Source organism: Corvus moneduloides, chromosome 7 (genome assembly GCF_009650955.1).
Source record: "Corvus moneduloides isolate bCorMon1 chromosome 7, bCorMon1.pri, whole genome shotgun sequence".
Classification (NCBI taxonomy): Eukaryota; Metazoa; Chordata; class Aves; order Passeriformes; family Corvidae; genus Corvus; species Corvus moneduloides.
The window spans coordinates 38,857,691-38,875,288 of NC_045482.1; the positions used below are offsets into that span (position 1 = coordinate 38,857,691).

The 17,598-nt window shown below is 57.4% G+C and overlaps 1 long non-coding RNA gene across 1 annotated transcript; it reads right to left on the minus strand.

Moving 5' to 3' along the window:
• Positions 1 to 3,064: 3,064 nt before the first annotated feature.
• On the minus strand, positions 3,065 to 6,652 carry LOC116446787. The gene is made up of 2 exons (XR_004241375.1): positions 4,378 to 6,652; positions 3,065 to 3,241 (listed from the first exon to the last, which is right to left on the minus strand). It is a non-coding gene; the product is annotated as an uncharacterized LOC116446787 (long non-coding RNA).
• Between the last annotated feature and the right edge of the window lie 10,946 nt (positions 6,653 to 17,598).

Here is a 17,598-nt window from a genome sequence, read left to right on the forward strand (position 1 = left end):
GCGGCGGCTCCAGCCTGCCCTGCGCGACGGCTGCGAGAGACACACGGACCCGCCGGTGAGCGGACGGACACACCGACACACGGACCCGCCGGTGAGCGGACGGACACACCGACACACGGACCCGCCGGCGAGCGGACGGACACACCGACGCACGGACCCGCCGGCGAGCGGACGGACACACCGACGCACGGACCCGCCGGCGAGCGGACGGACACACCGACGCACGGACCCGCCGGCGAGCGGACGGACACACGGACCCGCCGATCGGGCAGCAGGGGCGGGGGACTGACACACAAACCCGGTGGTGCGGGGACAGACGCCCGGAGCCGGGGCGGGGAACAGACACACGGAGCCGCCGGTGGAAGGACAGACACACAGAGCCGCCGGCGCGGCTGCCCGGCTCTGGGGGAGCCCCACCTGCGGACCCCACAGGCTGCGGGAGCGGTGCCAGGGCAGGGCCACCCTGCGCCCCTCGAGGAGCAGGTCTGGGCTCGGTTGGGGTTATTTTCTCGGTAACCGGGCAGGAGGGTCCCCGCGGGCGGGCTGTCATCGGCACCGGGTGCCGGGTTCCCTTCTCCATGCCCGTCGGGAAGCCGCGGCGCGTCCCCCGGGACAGCGGGCGAGGCGCGGCGTTCCCGGCGCGGGGCTCCCGGCGCGGCGGTGCCGGCACCGGAGCGAGGCGCGGGTGACAGCCAGCCCGGGCGGATCCGGTTCAGCGCAGCGGCTCCGCGGGTGACACGCAACCTCGGGCAGCCCGACCCGTCCCGTCCGGGGATCCCGAGCGGGACCCGCCGGCAGGTGGGACGGGACGGGACGGGACGGGACGGGGCGCGCATCCCGCGCCTCGCGCGCGGGACCCCGCGTCGGGAGGGGGGCGCGGGAGGCGGGACCGGCCGGGCACTCACCGGGGAGCGGAGCGCGGCGCGGGGCGCGCATCCAAGTGCGGGCGGAGCGGCGGGCGCGGCGCACGGCGGCGGCGGCGGCGCGGGCGGCCGGACTGTGCCCGCCCGCAATGTGCCTTTGTTTATGTGGCCGCGGCCGCCGCCGACCAACGTGCGCCGCGAGCCCCCGCGCGTCACCGCGCGTCACCGCCGCCCGCCAATCGGCGCCGCCGCGGGCCCGCCCCGGACACGCCCCCCCCCGCGCGCCAGCGCGCCCTTTTGGTAAGTTTCCGACCGGTGACGTCACGCGGAGGGACGCGCCCCGTCCACGCGCGGGGCGGGGGCGTGGCCTCATTTGCATAGGGGCGGTGCCGCCCCCGCCCACCCGCGCGCGTCACCGTGACGCGCACCCCGGAATAGCGCGCGCGGCCGCGACCCCGGCGGTGCGGGGGGACAGAGAGGGGACAGAGCCGGGACAGAGCCGGGACAGAGCGGGGATAGAGCCGGGACAGAGCCGGGACAGAGCGGGGATAGAGCGGGGATAGAGCTGGGATAGAGCCGGGACAGAGAGGGGACAGAGCCGGGACAGAGCGGGGATAGAGCCGGGACAGAGCCGGGACAGAGCGGGGATAGAGCGGGGATAGAGCTGGGATAGAGCCGGGACAGAGAGGGGACAGAGCCGGGACAGAGCGGGGACAGAGAGAGGGGACAGAGCGGGGACAGAGCCGGGACAGAGCCGGGACAGAGCGGGGATAGAGCCGGGACAGAGAGAGGGGACAGAGCGGGGACAGAACGGGGATAGAGAGAGGGGATAGAGCCGGGACAGAGCGGGGATAGAGCGGGGAAAGAGCCGGGACAGAGAGAGGGGACAGAGCGGGGACAGAGCGGGGATAGAGCCGGGACAGAGAGAGGGGACAGAGCGGGGACAGAACGGGGATAGAGAGAGGGGATAGAGCCGGGACAGAGCGGGGATAGAGCGGGGATAGAGCCGGGACAGAGAGAGGGGACAGAGCGGGGACAGAACGGGGATAGAGAGAGGGGATAGAGCCGGGACAGAGCGGGGATAGAGCGGGGAAAGAGCCGGGACAGAGAGAGGGGACAGAGCGGGGACAGAGCGGGGATAGAGCGGGGACAGAACGGGGACAGAGCGGGGATAGAGCCGGGACAGAGCGGGGATAGAGCGGGGATAGAGCCGGGACAGAGCGGGGATAGAGCGGGGACACAGCAGGGACAGAGCGGGGATAGAGCAGGGACAGAGCGGGGACAGAGCAGGGACAGAGCAGGGACAGAGCGGGGACAGAGCTGGGACAGAGCGGGGACAGAACGGGGATAGAGCGGGGATAGAGCGGGGACAGAGCTGGGACAGAGCGGGGACAGAACGGGGACAGAGCGGGGATAGAGCCGGGATAGAGCGGGGATAGAGCCGGGATAGAGCCGGGACAGAGCGGAGACAGAGCTGGGACAGAGCGGGGACAGAGCCGGGACAGAGCGGGGACAGAGCTGGGACAGAGCGGGGACAGAGCGGGGACAGAGCGGGGATAGAGCGGGGACAGAGCGGGGACAGAGCCGGGACAGAGCCGGGACAGAGCTGGGACAGAGCCGGGACAGAGCGGGGACAGAGCTGGGACAGAGCCGGGACAGAGCCGGGCCGGAGCACTCCCGCAGCCCCGGCCACAACGAGCTCAACGCGCCCCCGCTTCTACTGCCCACACGGAATTTAGGCGGATTTTATTTTATTTTATTTTATTTCTCACTTAATTTTATATGTTGCATTAATTTTATTTTACTGTTATTTTGGATTTATTTATTGAATTATTCTTAATTATTTTTGTTTGGTTTTATTTATTAATTTTATTAATTTTTATTAATTTTTATTTTTATTTCATTGCTTAATTTAATTCATTATTTTCGAGTTTTAATTTTTTATTTTATTTGGCTTTTGTTTTATTTAACTTATTAAATTTTCTTATTTTTATTTACTTTAGACTTATTTATTTAAATTTCCTTAATTTATTTAAATGGATGATGTTTATTCATTTAAATGCACATTGTTGGGGTTTTTTTCTTATCTTTTTTAATCTCTCTTCCGCAACACTCCCAGAGCCCCCCCCAGTTTCCATCATTCCCAGCCCAAGCCCAGGTCGGCGTGACTGGGAAAGGGACAGAGAGCAGAGCTGGGTCAGTGCAATTAAAGGCGCCGCGTTTATTAAAAGCAAATCCAGAATCTCAATTCCCAGCTGCATCCAGCGGCAATGGGACACTGGATGAGGAGGGTGCGGAGGGAGGGACGGGGACACTCGGCCTCCTCCATGGTGGGGTCTGGCGTCTGACCCTGGATTTCCTCACTGCCGCGTTCCAGCCTGGAAAGAAGGACAGCATCACGTCAGTGGATGGATGAAGGACAGTTCCCAGTCCCCCCACAGCCCGGGCATGGCTGCTCCCGGTGCCTTTCCTCGGGAGTTCCGTGGGACGGAGCATGCTGGAGCCATGCCGGCTGTGAGAAGAGACCCAGCTCCTGACCCAGCATGGAACCCCGCAGCCCAGCTCGCTGCAGCCCTAGCCCAGCAGCCAACACCTTCTTCCCAAACTCCCTGCCTGCACACAGCCCTGCGAAGCTCTGGGATACGGAGGTTTGCTGGGAAACCGATCGTTCCTTCCCAACCCGCTCCTCTCACTGGAGTCGCCGTCGGACCCGCTCCACAAACACCAGAGAGACCCAAGCACCCGAGGCGAACTGCTCCCAGCCCCACTCTGCTCCTGCAGAGCTGCTGCTGGCACATCCAACAGCATGAGATGGCAAAGAAACGCCCTAAGGCTGTGAGACACCACTGAGGACTGTCTAGAACGGCATTTTCATGGGTTCATCTCCATGGGATTCACCCAAAGGGCGCCGGAGGAGCTCGGCCAACTTCCCTCAGCTGCACCGCCACAGAACCATCAGCAGCAGTCATATCCCAACAGCTCGTCCAGGCTACAGCTCAACACCACACCAACTTCCAGCCAAGGCCCTTATAGGACTTATAGGGCTAAGTGATACATCTAATTACCATATCCTTAGAATAGATGTAATATAAATTTCATTACTCACTTAAAAGTTCTAAAGTTAACAGCATAAACTTGAAGTTGAGTAATTAAGTAATCCTTATATAGACACTTATTAAAGTATTTATACATATTATCTTAAATCTACATCTATCATTTTGCCAATTAAAATTAGGACTTTAATTGCAATTAAGTAATTTAATTGCCAATTGAACAGCAAAATTGCTAAGTGACTAATTTTAATGCCTATTTTAATTACCAATCATGACTGGGGAGGGAGCTAATCAAGCAGTATCAGAGTAATGATGTGAAAAAAAGCAGAGAACAAACATTCCAGACTCCATGCTTTTTAAAAAGAACTCCAAATTAAATAACTGCAAACACAATTCCAGACGTGGGGAAATGCTGGGTTTGGGTATCTGAACGCAGGAGCACAAAGAACATGTTTAATTACAGACACCGTCGCTCTTCCCCTGAAGTGCTGATCATGGAGGTCCCTTGGCTCTGCCCTGGTCTCCTGGGAGTGGGGTGGGAGCTGGGGGTGGCCCCTCACCCACAGGATGAGCTCCTCTAGGAAAGCAACACCTAAAGCCATAACACTGGGGAGTTAAAGGCGATCCAAGCACGAGGAAATGGGGCACGTGGATAGGCCAGAGTGGACCACAATCACTTCTGGGCCTGGACTGCCCATATGGGAAGATTGTCCCCACGCACACTCCTGGAAGTGCAAGTCCATCTTCCTGGCAGGCTCCAGTTGCCATCAGTGAAGTTTTCCAGCCCACGGCTCCTGCAGGGTCAGGCCCTGCAGCTGCTCCCCCAGGCCATGTTCTGCAACCCATCTGTGAGTGGAACTGCATCTGGTGCTGCCATTTCCCTTCAAAACCCCAAAATCCACACCAGTCCAGGCTGTCAGTGCAGCAAATTCCCAAGGAAGGAAAGTCAGTTCTTGTTTAGGATGAAGAAGCCCAGGAACTTATGAGGGGTTGCTAGGGTTGTTCCTCTCCTAGTAGGAAGAGTGCAACGGGATGGCCGTCACCATGGGGAGGTTTTCATCCTTGCAGTCCCGAGGGCAGCACCGTCAGTGTGGCGGTCAGCGCCAAGAGCAGCAGCCAGCATGGCCAGACAGGGTCAGCGCTGTGTCCCTGGTCACTAAAGAGTCATCAGCTCCCTCAAACGCCCTCCTCGCGGGCCTCAGCGGGCACAGCAGGGCTGTGTTTGTGGGGTACGTTAAAGGGTCCTGCAGCACCAGCGCAGCTTCTGCATCTGGCCCTTCCCTACATGGACACATTTCCACTGCTTTCGCTACTCACATCCCCTGTCTAACTTGCCATGTGTTTCAGGAGAGAGTTTTGTGAGGGAAGAGATTTGCTTCCTCTTCAAGAGACCAAAAGTTTCAGACTAACAAAGAGGTGCTGATATGAACAGACACGTTGTGTGCCAGTGGCTGATGCTGCAGGCCGGGGCTGGGTCCCCTGCCTGGGCCGAGGGGTGAAGGAGGCAGTGCCAGGCCCTGGAACAGCCACCATCCATCCCCGCTTCACGGACACACGCGCTGCACACGGACACCTACACGGCTGTCATCACTGACACCCAAGAGCAGTGGTACCACTCCAGTGAGCGCCTTCCGAGGGAAAGAGGGCTGAAGTGTCCTTTTGTCCAACGTCACACGAGCTGCCAAGTCCCCAAACAGCGAATGAGGCAGCTGCACATCAGGCACAAGCCTGCAGCCGATGTCCAAGCCCTGGGCAGCATCAGGCATCGGCCGAGGATCGGCGTCCTCACGGCTGCAGCAGCAGCACCGAGCTCCCCTCCGGGCACACCGGCAGCTCCAGCCCTGGAGCACTCACGTCCCGGAGCACGCACACGTGTTCCATGAGACCATCAGGCCTCCCATGGCAGGTGAGACACGCTGAGGCTGCACGTCTGTGTGAGGTTGATGCCCAGACGAAGTTGGATGTCACTGTGAAGTCAGAGCCCTGATGCGAAGTCAGAGCGTGGGGGTCTCACTGCCAGGCTTGGATGTGAACGAGCCATCTCACAAGCACTCCATTATTCCCCTTAGATTTCCCCAAAACTTCAAACGGAGCATTGTTCTCCCTTTTCTCCTGCTCTTGGTCCACTCCTGAAGCTCAGTCGTGCAGGTGGTGTCATCTGACATGAAGGATTTATTACAGCAGTGTCTATTTCCACGGAGATCCTTGTTAGCACGTGACAGTTCCATGGAAGCTCACGAAGCCGTGCTGTCCCTGTGTCACTGCCGGCCAGCACCACGGGCCACACGCCAGCGCCTGCCCGCTCCGACGGCCGCCAGGGCCCTGAACGCAGAGATGTTCATGGTGTGTGATGTCCGGCTGCGTTGGCCACGTCCTTCGTCCCACAGCGACGAGGTCCCTTCACCGCCTGACTGCTGCGGCCGAGGAGCGGGGCCGCGCGGAGCCGGCCGTGCTCCCGCCGGAGCCGGTGCGTGCTCCCGGGATGGCTGTGATTGATATCCCCGAGGTGAGAGGCTAAACGGGCCATATGGCGCTCGCCGCAGCCCATCTGCTCCCTGCCCAGCCGCGCCGCAGCTGCCGCCAGCAACATCTGCCCGCCCGCATCCAGCTGTGCGGGCACCGCTGGCGGAGCCGCGCCGCCCCGAGCCCACGCCTGGCTGCGGGGCCAAGCCCCGGGACCCTCCGCATCCTATCCCCATCCGCATCCCCGTCTCCATCCCCGTCCCCATCGCCCGCCGCTACCTGCCTCCGCCGCGGGCGCGGAGCGGGGCGGAGCGGAGCGGCCGGGAGCCGGAGCCGGGACCGGAGCCCGGTGCCGGGGGCCGCCGCGCCCCCTCGCAGCTGCCGCCGCGCGTCAGCGCCCGTCACGGCCCGTCAGCGGCGGCGGCTGACGGCAGCGCCGGGGGAGCGGCCCGGGCCGCCGCGGGGGGGGCTGGCGGCGGGCGGGGCGGCCCCGGGCTGCCCCGCTCCCCCTCTGTACTGCCCCGCTCCCCCTCTGTGCTGCCCCGCTCCCCCTCTGTATTGCCCCGCTCCCCCTCTGTGCTGCCCCGCTCCCCCTCTGTGCTGCCCCGCTCCCCCTCTGTGCTGCCCCGCTCCCCCTCTGTATTGCCCCGCTCCCCCTCTGTACTGCCCCGCTCCCCCTCTGTACTGCCCCGCTCCCCCTCTGTGCTGCCCCGCTCCCCCTCTGTACTGCCCCGCTCCCCCTCTGTACTGCCCCGCTCCCCCTCTGTGCTGCCCCGCTCCCCCTCTGTACTGCCCCGCTCCCCCTCTGTACTGCCCCGCTCCCCCTCTGTGCTGCCCCGCTCCCCCTCTGTGCTGCCCCGCTCCCCCTCTGTACTGCCCCGCTCCCCCTCTGTACTGCCCCGCTCCCCCTCTGTGCTGCCCCGCTCCCCCTCTGTACTGCCCCGCTCCCCCTCTGTACTGCCCCGCTCCCCCTCTGTACTGCCCCGCTCACCCCCGGCCTCTCCCGCTGCCGGCCCCGGACTGCCCCGCTCCCCCCGCGAACTGCCCCGTTCTCCCCTCCGGACCGCCCCGCTCCTCCCGGGCTGTCCCTTCCGGGCTCCCCCCGGGCTCCCCCGCTGCCGCTCAGCGCTCCCGCATAGCCGGAGACTGGGGAGGGGTTTATGTGTTTTGATTCGAGCGGGTTTTTATTTGTTTTTTTGGTTTGGTTGGTTTGGTTTAGGCTTAGTTTTTCCTACCCACCACACACCCCGCTGGTTCCACTACCGCGCTGGTTTAGGGAGTCTTCCTGCTGGAGTGTTGCACCAGCTCCAGCCCTGGCTCTGAGGGGCTCAGCCTGGAGCAAAGGAGGCTCAGGGGGGACCTTGTGGCTCTGCACAAGTCCCTGACAGGAGGGGGCAGCCGGGGGGGTCGGGCTCTGCTCCCAGGGAACAGGGACAGGACAAGAGGAAGTGGCCTCAAGCTTTGCCAGAGCAAGTTCCTTTTGGACACTATGGAAAGTTTCTTCCCTGAAAGGGCTGTCCAGCCCTGGCACAGATGCCCGGGGCAGTGTTGGAGTCCCCATCCTTGAATGGATTTAAAATCTGTGTGGATGTGGCACCTGGGGACATGGGTCAGTGGTGACCTTAGCAGTGCTGCAGGGATGGTTGGACTCGATGGTCTCAGAGAGATTTTCCAACCCAAACAATTCTGTGATTCCATGATTTTAGGATCAAACAGGTCCAGCCCTGCCCAGGGTGCAGCTTCTCACCTCTGTGACAAGGAGCGTATCGTTGGGGTTTGATGTCAGACACGCGTCCTCTGGATGCAACTGATCCCAGCAAACAGGCTATTTTCAGCGCCTTGTGAAGTTTTCTTACATAAAACACATCTCCAGACTCACCCCCCACGCACACACGCTCAAACACAGGCGTCGGTCGGGTTTTTAACTTGGCAGTGTTTTCCTAAAAGGCTTGGAAATGCCAAAAGTAGTAACTACGCTGCAGAGTCTGTTACAGCTTCTCATCTGCGATTCAGCTCCGAATTCCTGCTCTCTGACAAGGATGCCAGCCAGGCTGGAAGAATGGAAAAACAACCCCAAGATTGTCCCAGGAACGGCACAGGCCCCTTTGCTGCAGATGGGGCTGGGGAAAGATCAGGAACAGGCAGCCCAGCACCGTAGGGACAGCCAGGCAGAGCTGCCCCATTCCCACTCCTGCAGTAGGTTATAGGGACATAACTGCGCTGTTCCCCTCTAGAACGCACGGGTGCAGGCACAGAGCTGCCCGGGGGTGTCCTTGGTGGAGAAGCCCATGAGCCACACGGGAGCAGCAGCAGGGGAGTCCCGAGGCCAGCTCTGGCCGCGGTGCTGGGGGAGGTGTCCAGGGTCTGCACTGGCCATCGCCTGCTTCTGTGGGATTTGTCTCAGCGGTTGTCTAAGCTCCAGGCTGTTCTGCCAGCTCTGGAAACCCCCAAAACACAACATTTGAGTGATATATTTGTGCCACAAACAGTCAAAAATAGCATAATTGCATATTGTTTCCCCCGTATTTTGGGAATTACTGACACAAGACACAGAGATTTGATTTAATTAACTGCTTTCATTTAGCGAAATGTATTTTGTTGTTTTAAGTGAAATCCTTTCTTGGTTTGGGAAGGATTTGCTCAACATATCTGGGATCCTTCCCCCTCAGAAACACATTCCCTGGAAGACACTGCCAAGGAAAACAAGTATCCACAGAAGTTGGGAAAAGGGGTAGGTTTCCAGTGAAGTCCTTCCCTGCAACTGGCCATAGAGGGAGGTGTTGCTGGCCCCATCTCCAGATGGATGAGGCTGTCCAGAGGTCCTTGCACACGCAGAGGGGTCAATGACGAGCTCCAAAAGCGCCCCTGGGTCTGCTTGGAGCTGGAGCCAGGAGAGCCGCCTGACACAAAGCCCAGTGTTTTTCCTCCAAGATGTTTTTCATTACAGGGGCCTCGTCACAGCGGCGTGAGGTGGCTGGGGTCTCATATCAGGAGCCACATCCCCGGTCCCAAAGCCACCTGTGCGAGAGAGGGTGTTTCTGGGGACCCCAGGGCAGCGTTATTGCCCACCCCGCGCTGCAGGCGCTCCGTACAGCCTTGCAGATGGGAGACATAATGCCCAAGGAATGTCTGCTTCCACCGAGCCACCGCGAGGCTATTTCTGTAAGCCCAACCCCAAACCATTTGTTGAAGTCCTCTCAAACAATTTTCTGTGGGATGGCCTGGCTGCCAGAGGCAGGAGGTGTTTGGCCTGGTGAGCACATGTCCGCAGAGGCCGGCCCTGACCCTCGCTCGAGGAACAGTCACATCCAAAGGTGCTGTGGCTCAGAGCAGCGGCCGGGCGCCTGCAGCCAGCAGGGAATGGTGCCCACGGCATCACCAGTGGGGAGCCTTGCCTGCCCTGCCTCGGGGCTGGAGGGGGCCCCATCCTTCCCCTCCACTCACAGCTTAACAAAATCATTTTCCATTGAGGCTGCGAGCCTCGAGGCCTCCCGAAGCAGAGCTATTTTGAGTATTTTCCACAGCATCTCTGAACGCTGTTGTGCTCATGACTGCTGAGTGGGAGATCCGTGCATGCAGATCTCCAGAGCGTGCCAGCCCAGCCCCCCGGCGCCAGCCTCCCCCTCCTCCTCCTCCCTCCAGCAGAGTCTGGGCTGAAACTGTGGCACAAGCAGAGCCCCCGCTGGTCACAGGCTGTCCTGGGCTGTCCCAGGAGGGGTGGGTGGCTGCCCTGGGCACCCTGTGTTACACGGTGCCTGCCAGAAGCTGTGTCCCCCTCACCAGGCAAGGGGCTGCTCCCAGGGAGGGACAGTTTCCATCTCTCAGTTCCCTCAGACAGCCCCAGGGACAGCCTGGTTTGCAAAACACAAGATTAATTTCTAGAGGTGATCCAGTTGTGTTTTGAATTCATGCGCTGAACTAAGGGCCTGGAAGTTTCAAGGCCAGGTTGGACAGGGCTTGGAGCATCCTGGGATAGTGGAAGGTGTCCCTGCCCATGGCAGGGGGTGGAATGGGGTGAGCTTTAAGGTCCCTTCCATCCCAAACCGTTCTGTGATTCTGTGATCCCGAGCCCAGGTGATAAAGTACTATTTCCTTTGGGCAGGAGGCTGTTGGAACTTCCCTTCACCACTGAAGGTCCCGATGAAAATGGACAGAGTGCAACAGCCACAAAGCTGAAGCTGTGAGACCATTCAGGCCTTGTCGAGACTGCAGATACCACCCCCATGGAGCAGGGAGTGGCTGGTGCCTCCTTCTAGGGATGTGGCTTAGTGGTGGGCTTGGCAGCGATGGGTTAATGTTTGGACTCAATGGTCTGAGAGGGCTTTTCCAACCTAAACCATCCTGTGATTCTTTGACAGCCACCAGGAATGGAGTTCAGCATCGTGTTTGTCCAGCCACTCGTAGGACAATGTTCTCTCCTGCTAAAAGGCTCACACCGTACTGCAGGCTCCAGAAAAGAGAGGTAAAACCAAGAGAAACAGCTCCTGAGAGTTATGAATTTGCAAAACTCTCCATGTCTGTGATGGCTGCTGTCATTAGAGGGAAATGGCAGGGAGAACAAACCCATTAATGCAGCTGTTAATTGAAAACAGGACTGTGTGGAGAATGGGGTTTGTAATTATGAGAACAGTTATTAAAATATCATTTTGCTTTTTAAAATGCCTGACTTTAGTAGAGTATAGAGGAGTTATGTTTTAAAAAGTTAATTATTTCCCGTGCTTCAGAAAGAGAGGCCTAAGTTGAAAATTATTTACCAAAATTGTTAAGACAGTTTTTTAATTATCAGTTTTAAAACAGTGTCGTAGAGTATCCGTTTTACTTCCACTCTGGAGCGTGCTTCCCTCCCGTGCGGATCCTGCTCCTTCCCAGGGCTCTCTGGAGCTGAGCGCTGAGCACGGCTGTGCTGGTGGGTCGGCAGCTCTCAGACCCCATTTTTCACTCGCCCTTGTGGCCTTCTGGGGCAGTTCTGATCCCAGCGGCTTTTCCCCATCCCGGTGTGGTTCGTGGCGCGGTTCCTGGCGCGGTGCTGGGCTCGGCGGTGCCGTCAGACGCAGATGTGGCTCTGCGCTCGGGGGTCCCCGTCCTTCCCAGCTGTGGGAGCCCCGGGCGTGGGGCCGGGCTGGCTGAAAGGGGCACCCAGCGCTGCTCGGGGCCGTGCGGGCTCGGCAGCCCCAGCGCCTCGGGAGGGCGAGCCGGGAGGAGCCGGCCTGGCCCCGCTGCCCGCTGCAGGCGTCCGGCAGGCACCGGGACGAGCGAAGGGGAGCGATTCTGTGCGGAGGGAGCGGCAGCTGGAGCCGGGCACGCGTGAGCAGCGAGCAGCTCCTTCGGCACAGCAGGGCCGCGGCTGCGGCTCCCGAGCGTGGGCTCCGAGCGCGCCGGGCAAGTGCCTGCTGCAGGGGGCGAGTGCCTGCTACAGGGGGCGAGTGCTTCCTACAGGGGGCAAGTGCCTGCTACAGGGGGCGAGTGCTTCCTACAGGGGGCAAGTGCTTCCTACAAGGGGCGAGTGCGTCCTACAGGGGGCAAGTGCCTGCTACAGGGGGCGAGTGCTTGAGGGTGTAACTGTACTCAGCCGTGTGCTGCAGACTCTGGCTGTGCCTGGAGCTGTTCCCCAGGGGATTCTGCCCCTCTGCCCTGCCCAGGTGAGACCCCACCTGCAGAGCTGCCCCAGCCCTGGGGTCCAGCACAGGAGGGACCTGGAGCTGCTGGAGAGAGTCCAGAGGAGGCCCCGGAGCTGCTCCAGGGCTGGAGCCCCTATGCTCTGGAGCCAGGTTGGGAGAGCTGGGAATGTTCACCTGGAGAAGGAAAGGACACGGGGAGAGCTCCGAGCCCCTTGCAGGGCCTAAAGGGGCTCCAGGAGAGCTGGAGAGGGACTGGGGACAAGGGATGGAGGGACAGGACACAGGGAATGGCTTCCCAGTGCCAGAGGGCAGGGCTGGATGGGAGATTGGGCAGGAATTGTTCCCTGGGAGGGTGGGCAGGCCCTGGCACAGGGTGCCCAGAGCAGCTGGGGCTGCCCCTGGATCCCTGGCAGTGTCCAAGGCCGGGTTGGACATTGGAGCTTGGAGCAGCCTGGGACAGTGGGAGGTGTCCCTGCGCATGGCAGGGGTGGGATGGGATGGGATGGGATGGGATGGGATGGGATGGGATGGGATGGGATGGGATGGGATTTAAGGTCCCTTCCAGCCCAACGCATTTTGGGATTCCCTGATTCTGCAACCACGAAGAGCTCCGAGCTTCGACCCCTCTCTCCCTCCCTCAGCACTTCTTTGCTTCCAGCAAAGCTCAGCTGGAATTGAGCGCAAGTGTAGGATGGACACACACCTAGTGGCACAAAAATACACACTCACCCTTTCCAGACAATGGAATAATCATGGAGAAACAGGCAATTAATCATACACAATAAATAATTTAGTCTTTCTTGCAACACTTGAAGCACAGAGAGTAAAAAACACTGATTTGAGAAGAGTGGTATTAAATAAAACTACCCAAAGTGAAGTTCAGCCTGCACACTGAATGGACGGAAAACTGGTTTTTATTCAATTTTAATTAAATGGGATCTGGTTCTTCAATATGGGAAAACTAGATTAAAACTGAGGCAAAAATTGAATCCCATTAATATTACTAGTAAATAAAAATACATTATTTTTTGGTTGAGGGAGCTTTAATAATAAGAGTGATCATAAAGAGAGAAATCAAAACTGGATTGTACATTCACCAGATTGTTCAATACAAAAGCCAACAAAATTAGGCCATATTGATGTGATAAGCAAGAAGAAATGTATTAGTTTCCAGCTCACAACATTCCGGTACAAGATATCATTGGAAAACCAAGTCAATTTTGGTATCCGTCAGACCCTGATTAAATGAGCCCACACTTCCCAGAAGGCGATCCTGAGGGCTTGGCCCCTACTGACACATTGGAAAGGAGATGTAAATGTATTTATTGCAGCCCCACCACTGCTCTCCAGCAGGGCCCGGGCAGCCACTGCCACATCTTGGGGCAGGAAAGCCCAGGAAAGGTCTTATTTTGATGTCTGCAATGATATTGAGGTCTTAAAGTTTGAAATGATGCTGTGGGTCAGCTGGGATAATTAATGAGTGTTGTCTGGTGCTTGTCATGGAAGGTGACACGTCCCGGGGATTTACATACATATTTCCAAAGCTGTTCCAGGAAAAAAACAAAAAGAGCATTGGGTCCAGGAGAGAGTTCCTAGTATCCATACCTTAAAAATGTGATACTAAGCAAGCAAACTGAAAACCAGGTACTTCTTACCTCAAGCGTTTCTGCTCGCTGGGGACAGAGCGAGAGCTGCAAATGCAGAATGAGTCAACACTTAAGGAAATATGATAATAACAGTAATAGCAATCATAATAGTAGTAAAAATAGCAATAAGAAGAATATAGTAGTAGTGTACTTTTTAAGGGTTAGGGCAAAATATTTTAATCAGACATTCTCTAAGCAAATCTGAAGTGTCCTGTTGAGTGATCCGTCCTAATGAGGCTCCACATGGGTTTCCAAATACAGCTCCTGCCTTGGTTTCCCAGGAAGGCCAGTGAATTAAAGGCCTGTGAGGAGAGCAGGAGCATCCTGCTGCCTGGACAGCTTCATTGCCAGTGTAACCTGGGCAATTGTGCTAGAGCCTGGCCTCCCGAGCCTGGCAGAAGCCTCCTATTTGCCTCAAATCCTGAAATGTTAATTTTCATCTCTGATTAAGCTGAAGACCAGTCAAGGCTCCTTTTATTAAGTCAGGCAGACTCCTACCTGCTTCCCGAGGGCTAAATTTGGCTGGGAAAGCCATTGTAATATTGTGTAATTAATTTGCCAGTCAAATAATTTCTGCAGGGCTCTAATTTACTTATCTGTCTGCAGCACTAATGAATCTCCCAGCTCAGTACTTTAATCATGTTTTCTGCCTTTTTATCTCCTTTTTTAACTCCAACTTTCCTAATTGTTTACTATGGGCTCATCTGTAACCTGTTTTTCAGGGATGCTTTTGTTCTCACAACAAAGCCCAGCCAAGCATGTGGACTCTGTAGTCCTCCTTCATGACTGGGAGCTGCTGAAAGCCTTCCTTGCTCTCTTCCTCTGTTTCAACAAACAAGAGAGCTGAGTCAATAAACATCGAAGATGTAAAAATCCAGGAGAAAAAGCCATTTGTATTTGGAGGAGTTAAGGTGGTAACCTCATTCTAGCTCAGTGTAACCTACGTGCAGACCTTCCTAAAGGTCATTCTGAGCACTGTGTTCCCTGATTAGTGGCAGTAGGGAAATCTGTTTCAAAGAACGTGGATACCTGAGGACACCATTCAATGGTGGCCATGGTGGTGGTGGGTTGATGGTTGGACTCCATGATCTGAAAGCTCTTTTCCAACCTTTACAATTCTTTGATTCCTTGAAATGTACCATTGACAGGGTTTTTAGTTGTTTAACTTTGCAAATGACATATCTGTAGTATTTTTTTTACTTTTCTAATGCATTTATTACCTAAAATGCTTCACTAAGTGGCACATTTCTGTAGTGTTAAGTACTGAAGTGTCCTTCCAACACACTAACTCTGGTATTTGTCAGTTCACAGTTTTCCTAATCTCTAATGGCAATTCTGCACCCCCTCATTTGGATACTCAAACAAATGGATGATATGGCCACGTGACAGAGGAAAAATAAGTTTATGTATTTAAGTATAAATGCCTGGTGCCACTGCCATGGGCTCAGGTGTGACACGGAGGTGTCAGACACACCTGGGAGCCCAGACCCGCAGCTCTGTTGTTGCTCCAGGGCTGGATCCACCACATGAACCCTCTTCATTTGTTTCACACCACTGGGCTTTGCTGCTGGATTCTACTGAATGAGAGCATTGGTTTTAAGAAGGAATTTTGAGTGTAAACATTTAATCCTGGGAATAAGTGCCGTGGTAGGAAGCGGTACTAGAAGGAAACACAGACTTGCCCATCTGTCTCTTCAGAACCCTGCTGTGATCCCTGTTCCCATGCAGTCCAGGGACTTCGAAACAGAGCTCTTGTCAGGCTCCACCAGCCTGGAGAAGAGCTGCTGTGGAAAACAGCGAGTGAGTTTACGTGTGTATCTGACGAGAATTGACGAAAAACGCAGAAACTTGAGTAGATCAAAGAAAAGCCGTCCCCAGGGCCAGGGGAGGCCTCCCTGAAAGGCGTGAGGTTCCCGAGGTACCAGGAATGAGTTAATCCCACCAAGGAATGCGGAGGAGCTGCCAGATAACAGAGTGACATTGTTTTTCCCTGATGTCAGCACAGAAACCCAAACACAAAGAGGTGAATGTAGTCCTTGGAGGCAGCTGAATGTGGAGCTTGTGCCGGCATCCAGCAGCATTGAAACAAGATGACAAAGTGTTTCCTGGAAGCAGGGGCCGGCTCCGGCCATCTGGGCCGGCAGCGGCCGTGGTGGGGAGGATCAGGGATGTGCCACGGTGGGAAGGATCAGGGATGTGCGTGTGCCGGCAGCAGGACAGGGCCCCATCCTGCTCCCTCCTGTTCACAAACACGCAGCTTTGGTTGGGCTGGGGCTTCCAGCCTGTAATTCATAGCCATCCATGGGCATTTTATTTTCCTTTAAGGTATCTTATTTTCTCCCGTAGCATCCTCATGCTGTGTCTTGCCTGAATAACTCAATTTATCCTGTGTTTGGTAGGTGATGGTCTAGAGGATATTCAGACCAGGCTGGAAGCCTTGTTTCACTTTAATATAGGCAGCACTTGTATTGCTTCCACAGGGACAGTAATTAAATGCTTGCTGATAGGCTTTGGATGTGGAGCTGCACTTCTCAGCAGCTGGAATGTGCTTTGCCTCCATCCATCTCCCAAATGGGAAGTTTCACAATTGGGTGACTGTCCATCACAGCTGAGAAATCCGTAACAGCATAGCAATATCTGTATTATTAATTTTTGGCTATTCTGAAGTCTACAGGAAGGTAAACAAAAGGAGAAAAACCTGAAGAGAACGCTTTAAATTGCTTTGTGTTTTTATTGCAGGGTTGGAATTAACCTTCCCAGCACCCTTGGCTTGGCCTGGTGAGGAGCCATGGCTACTCTGCACCTTGGGTTACACACAAACCAGAGTTTGGGTGTTGATTAGGAAAATCAGATCCAGTAACTCCCAGAAAGCAGCTTCTTAACATTTAGTTGGAAGAAAGTCAAGCTGTAAGTGCTGTTTTCTGACAGGATGGAAAAACCTGAGTGGCCAAGGTTATGGATGTCGAAATGGGAATGGCTGGGTGGGGAAAGGTCCTGTGGGATCGGTATGCCTGCTTGTGGGAGTGGAAATTAAATATGTTCTGCTAGTATCCACTGTTCTTCCCTGTGAGGGTGGGGAGGCCCTGGCACAAGAGCAGCTGTGGCTGCCCCTGGATCCCTGGAGGTGTCCCAGGCCGGGTCAGACGGGGCTCGGAGCAGCCTGGGACAGCGGGAGGTGTCCCTGCCCGTGGCAGGGGTGGGATGGGATGGGCTTTAGGGTTTTAAGCCATTGGCAGGCTCTGTGACGCTGTGGGATAGCTCAGCCGCACACCGAGGGCGCCCAGCGCTGCCATGGGGACGGCGCTTGGGTTCTGAAAACAGCGGCACCGGGCAGCTCCTGTAAAGCCAATGGACGCTGCTGGTTTTGCTGGGAATACAGCACGGAAAGAACGTGCCTGGGCTCCTCTCCGTCAGTACCAGGGCTCCAAACCTGCCGGGTCCTGATCCCGGCTGCGGACCCCCGGGGGGGATCAGCACCGCGGGCTGCCCCAGGCCCCGAGGCTCTCCCTGCTGGTCCCCGCACACGGACGGGGCGGTGCCGCCCCGGGATCCGTGCCCGCGACCCGCTGCCGGCCGGGGATCCGTGCCCGTGTCCCGCCGCCGGCCGAGCGCGGTGCCGCCCCGGGGATCCGTGCCCGTGTCCCGCCGCCGGCCGAGCGCGGTGCTGTCCCGGGGATCCGTGCCCGTGTCCCGCCGCCGGCCGAGCGCGGTGCCGCCCCGGGGATCCGTGCCCGTGTCCCGCCGCCGGCCGAGCGCGGTGCTGTCCCGGGGATCCGTGCCCGTGTCCCGCCGCCGGCCGAGCGCGGTGCTGTCCCGGGGATCCGTGCCCGTGTCCCGCCGCCGGCCGAGCGCGGTGCCAGCAGAGGGAGTTGTGTGGGGACGGGACGGGGCAGGCCCCGGGACAGGCCGCGGCCCGCCCTCCATTTGCGGCGACCGGCGCGAGGCCGGTACAGCC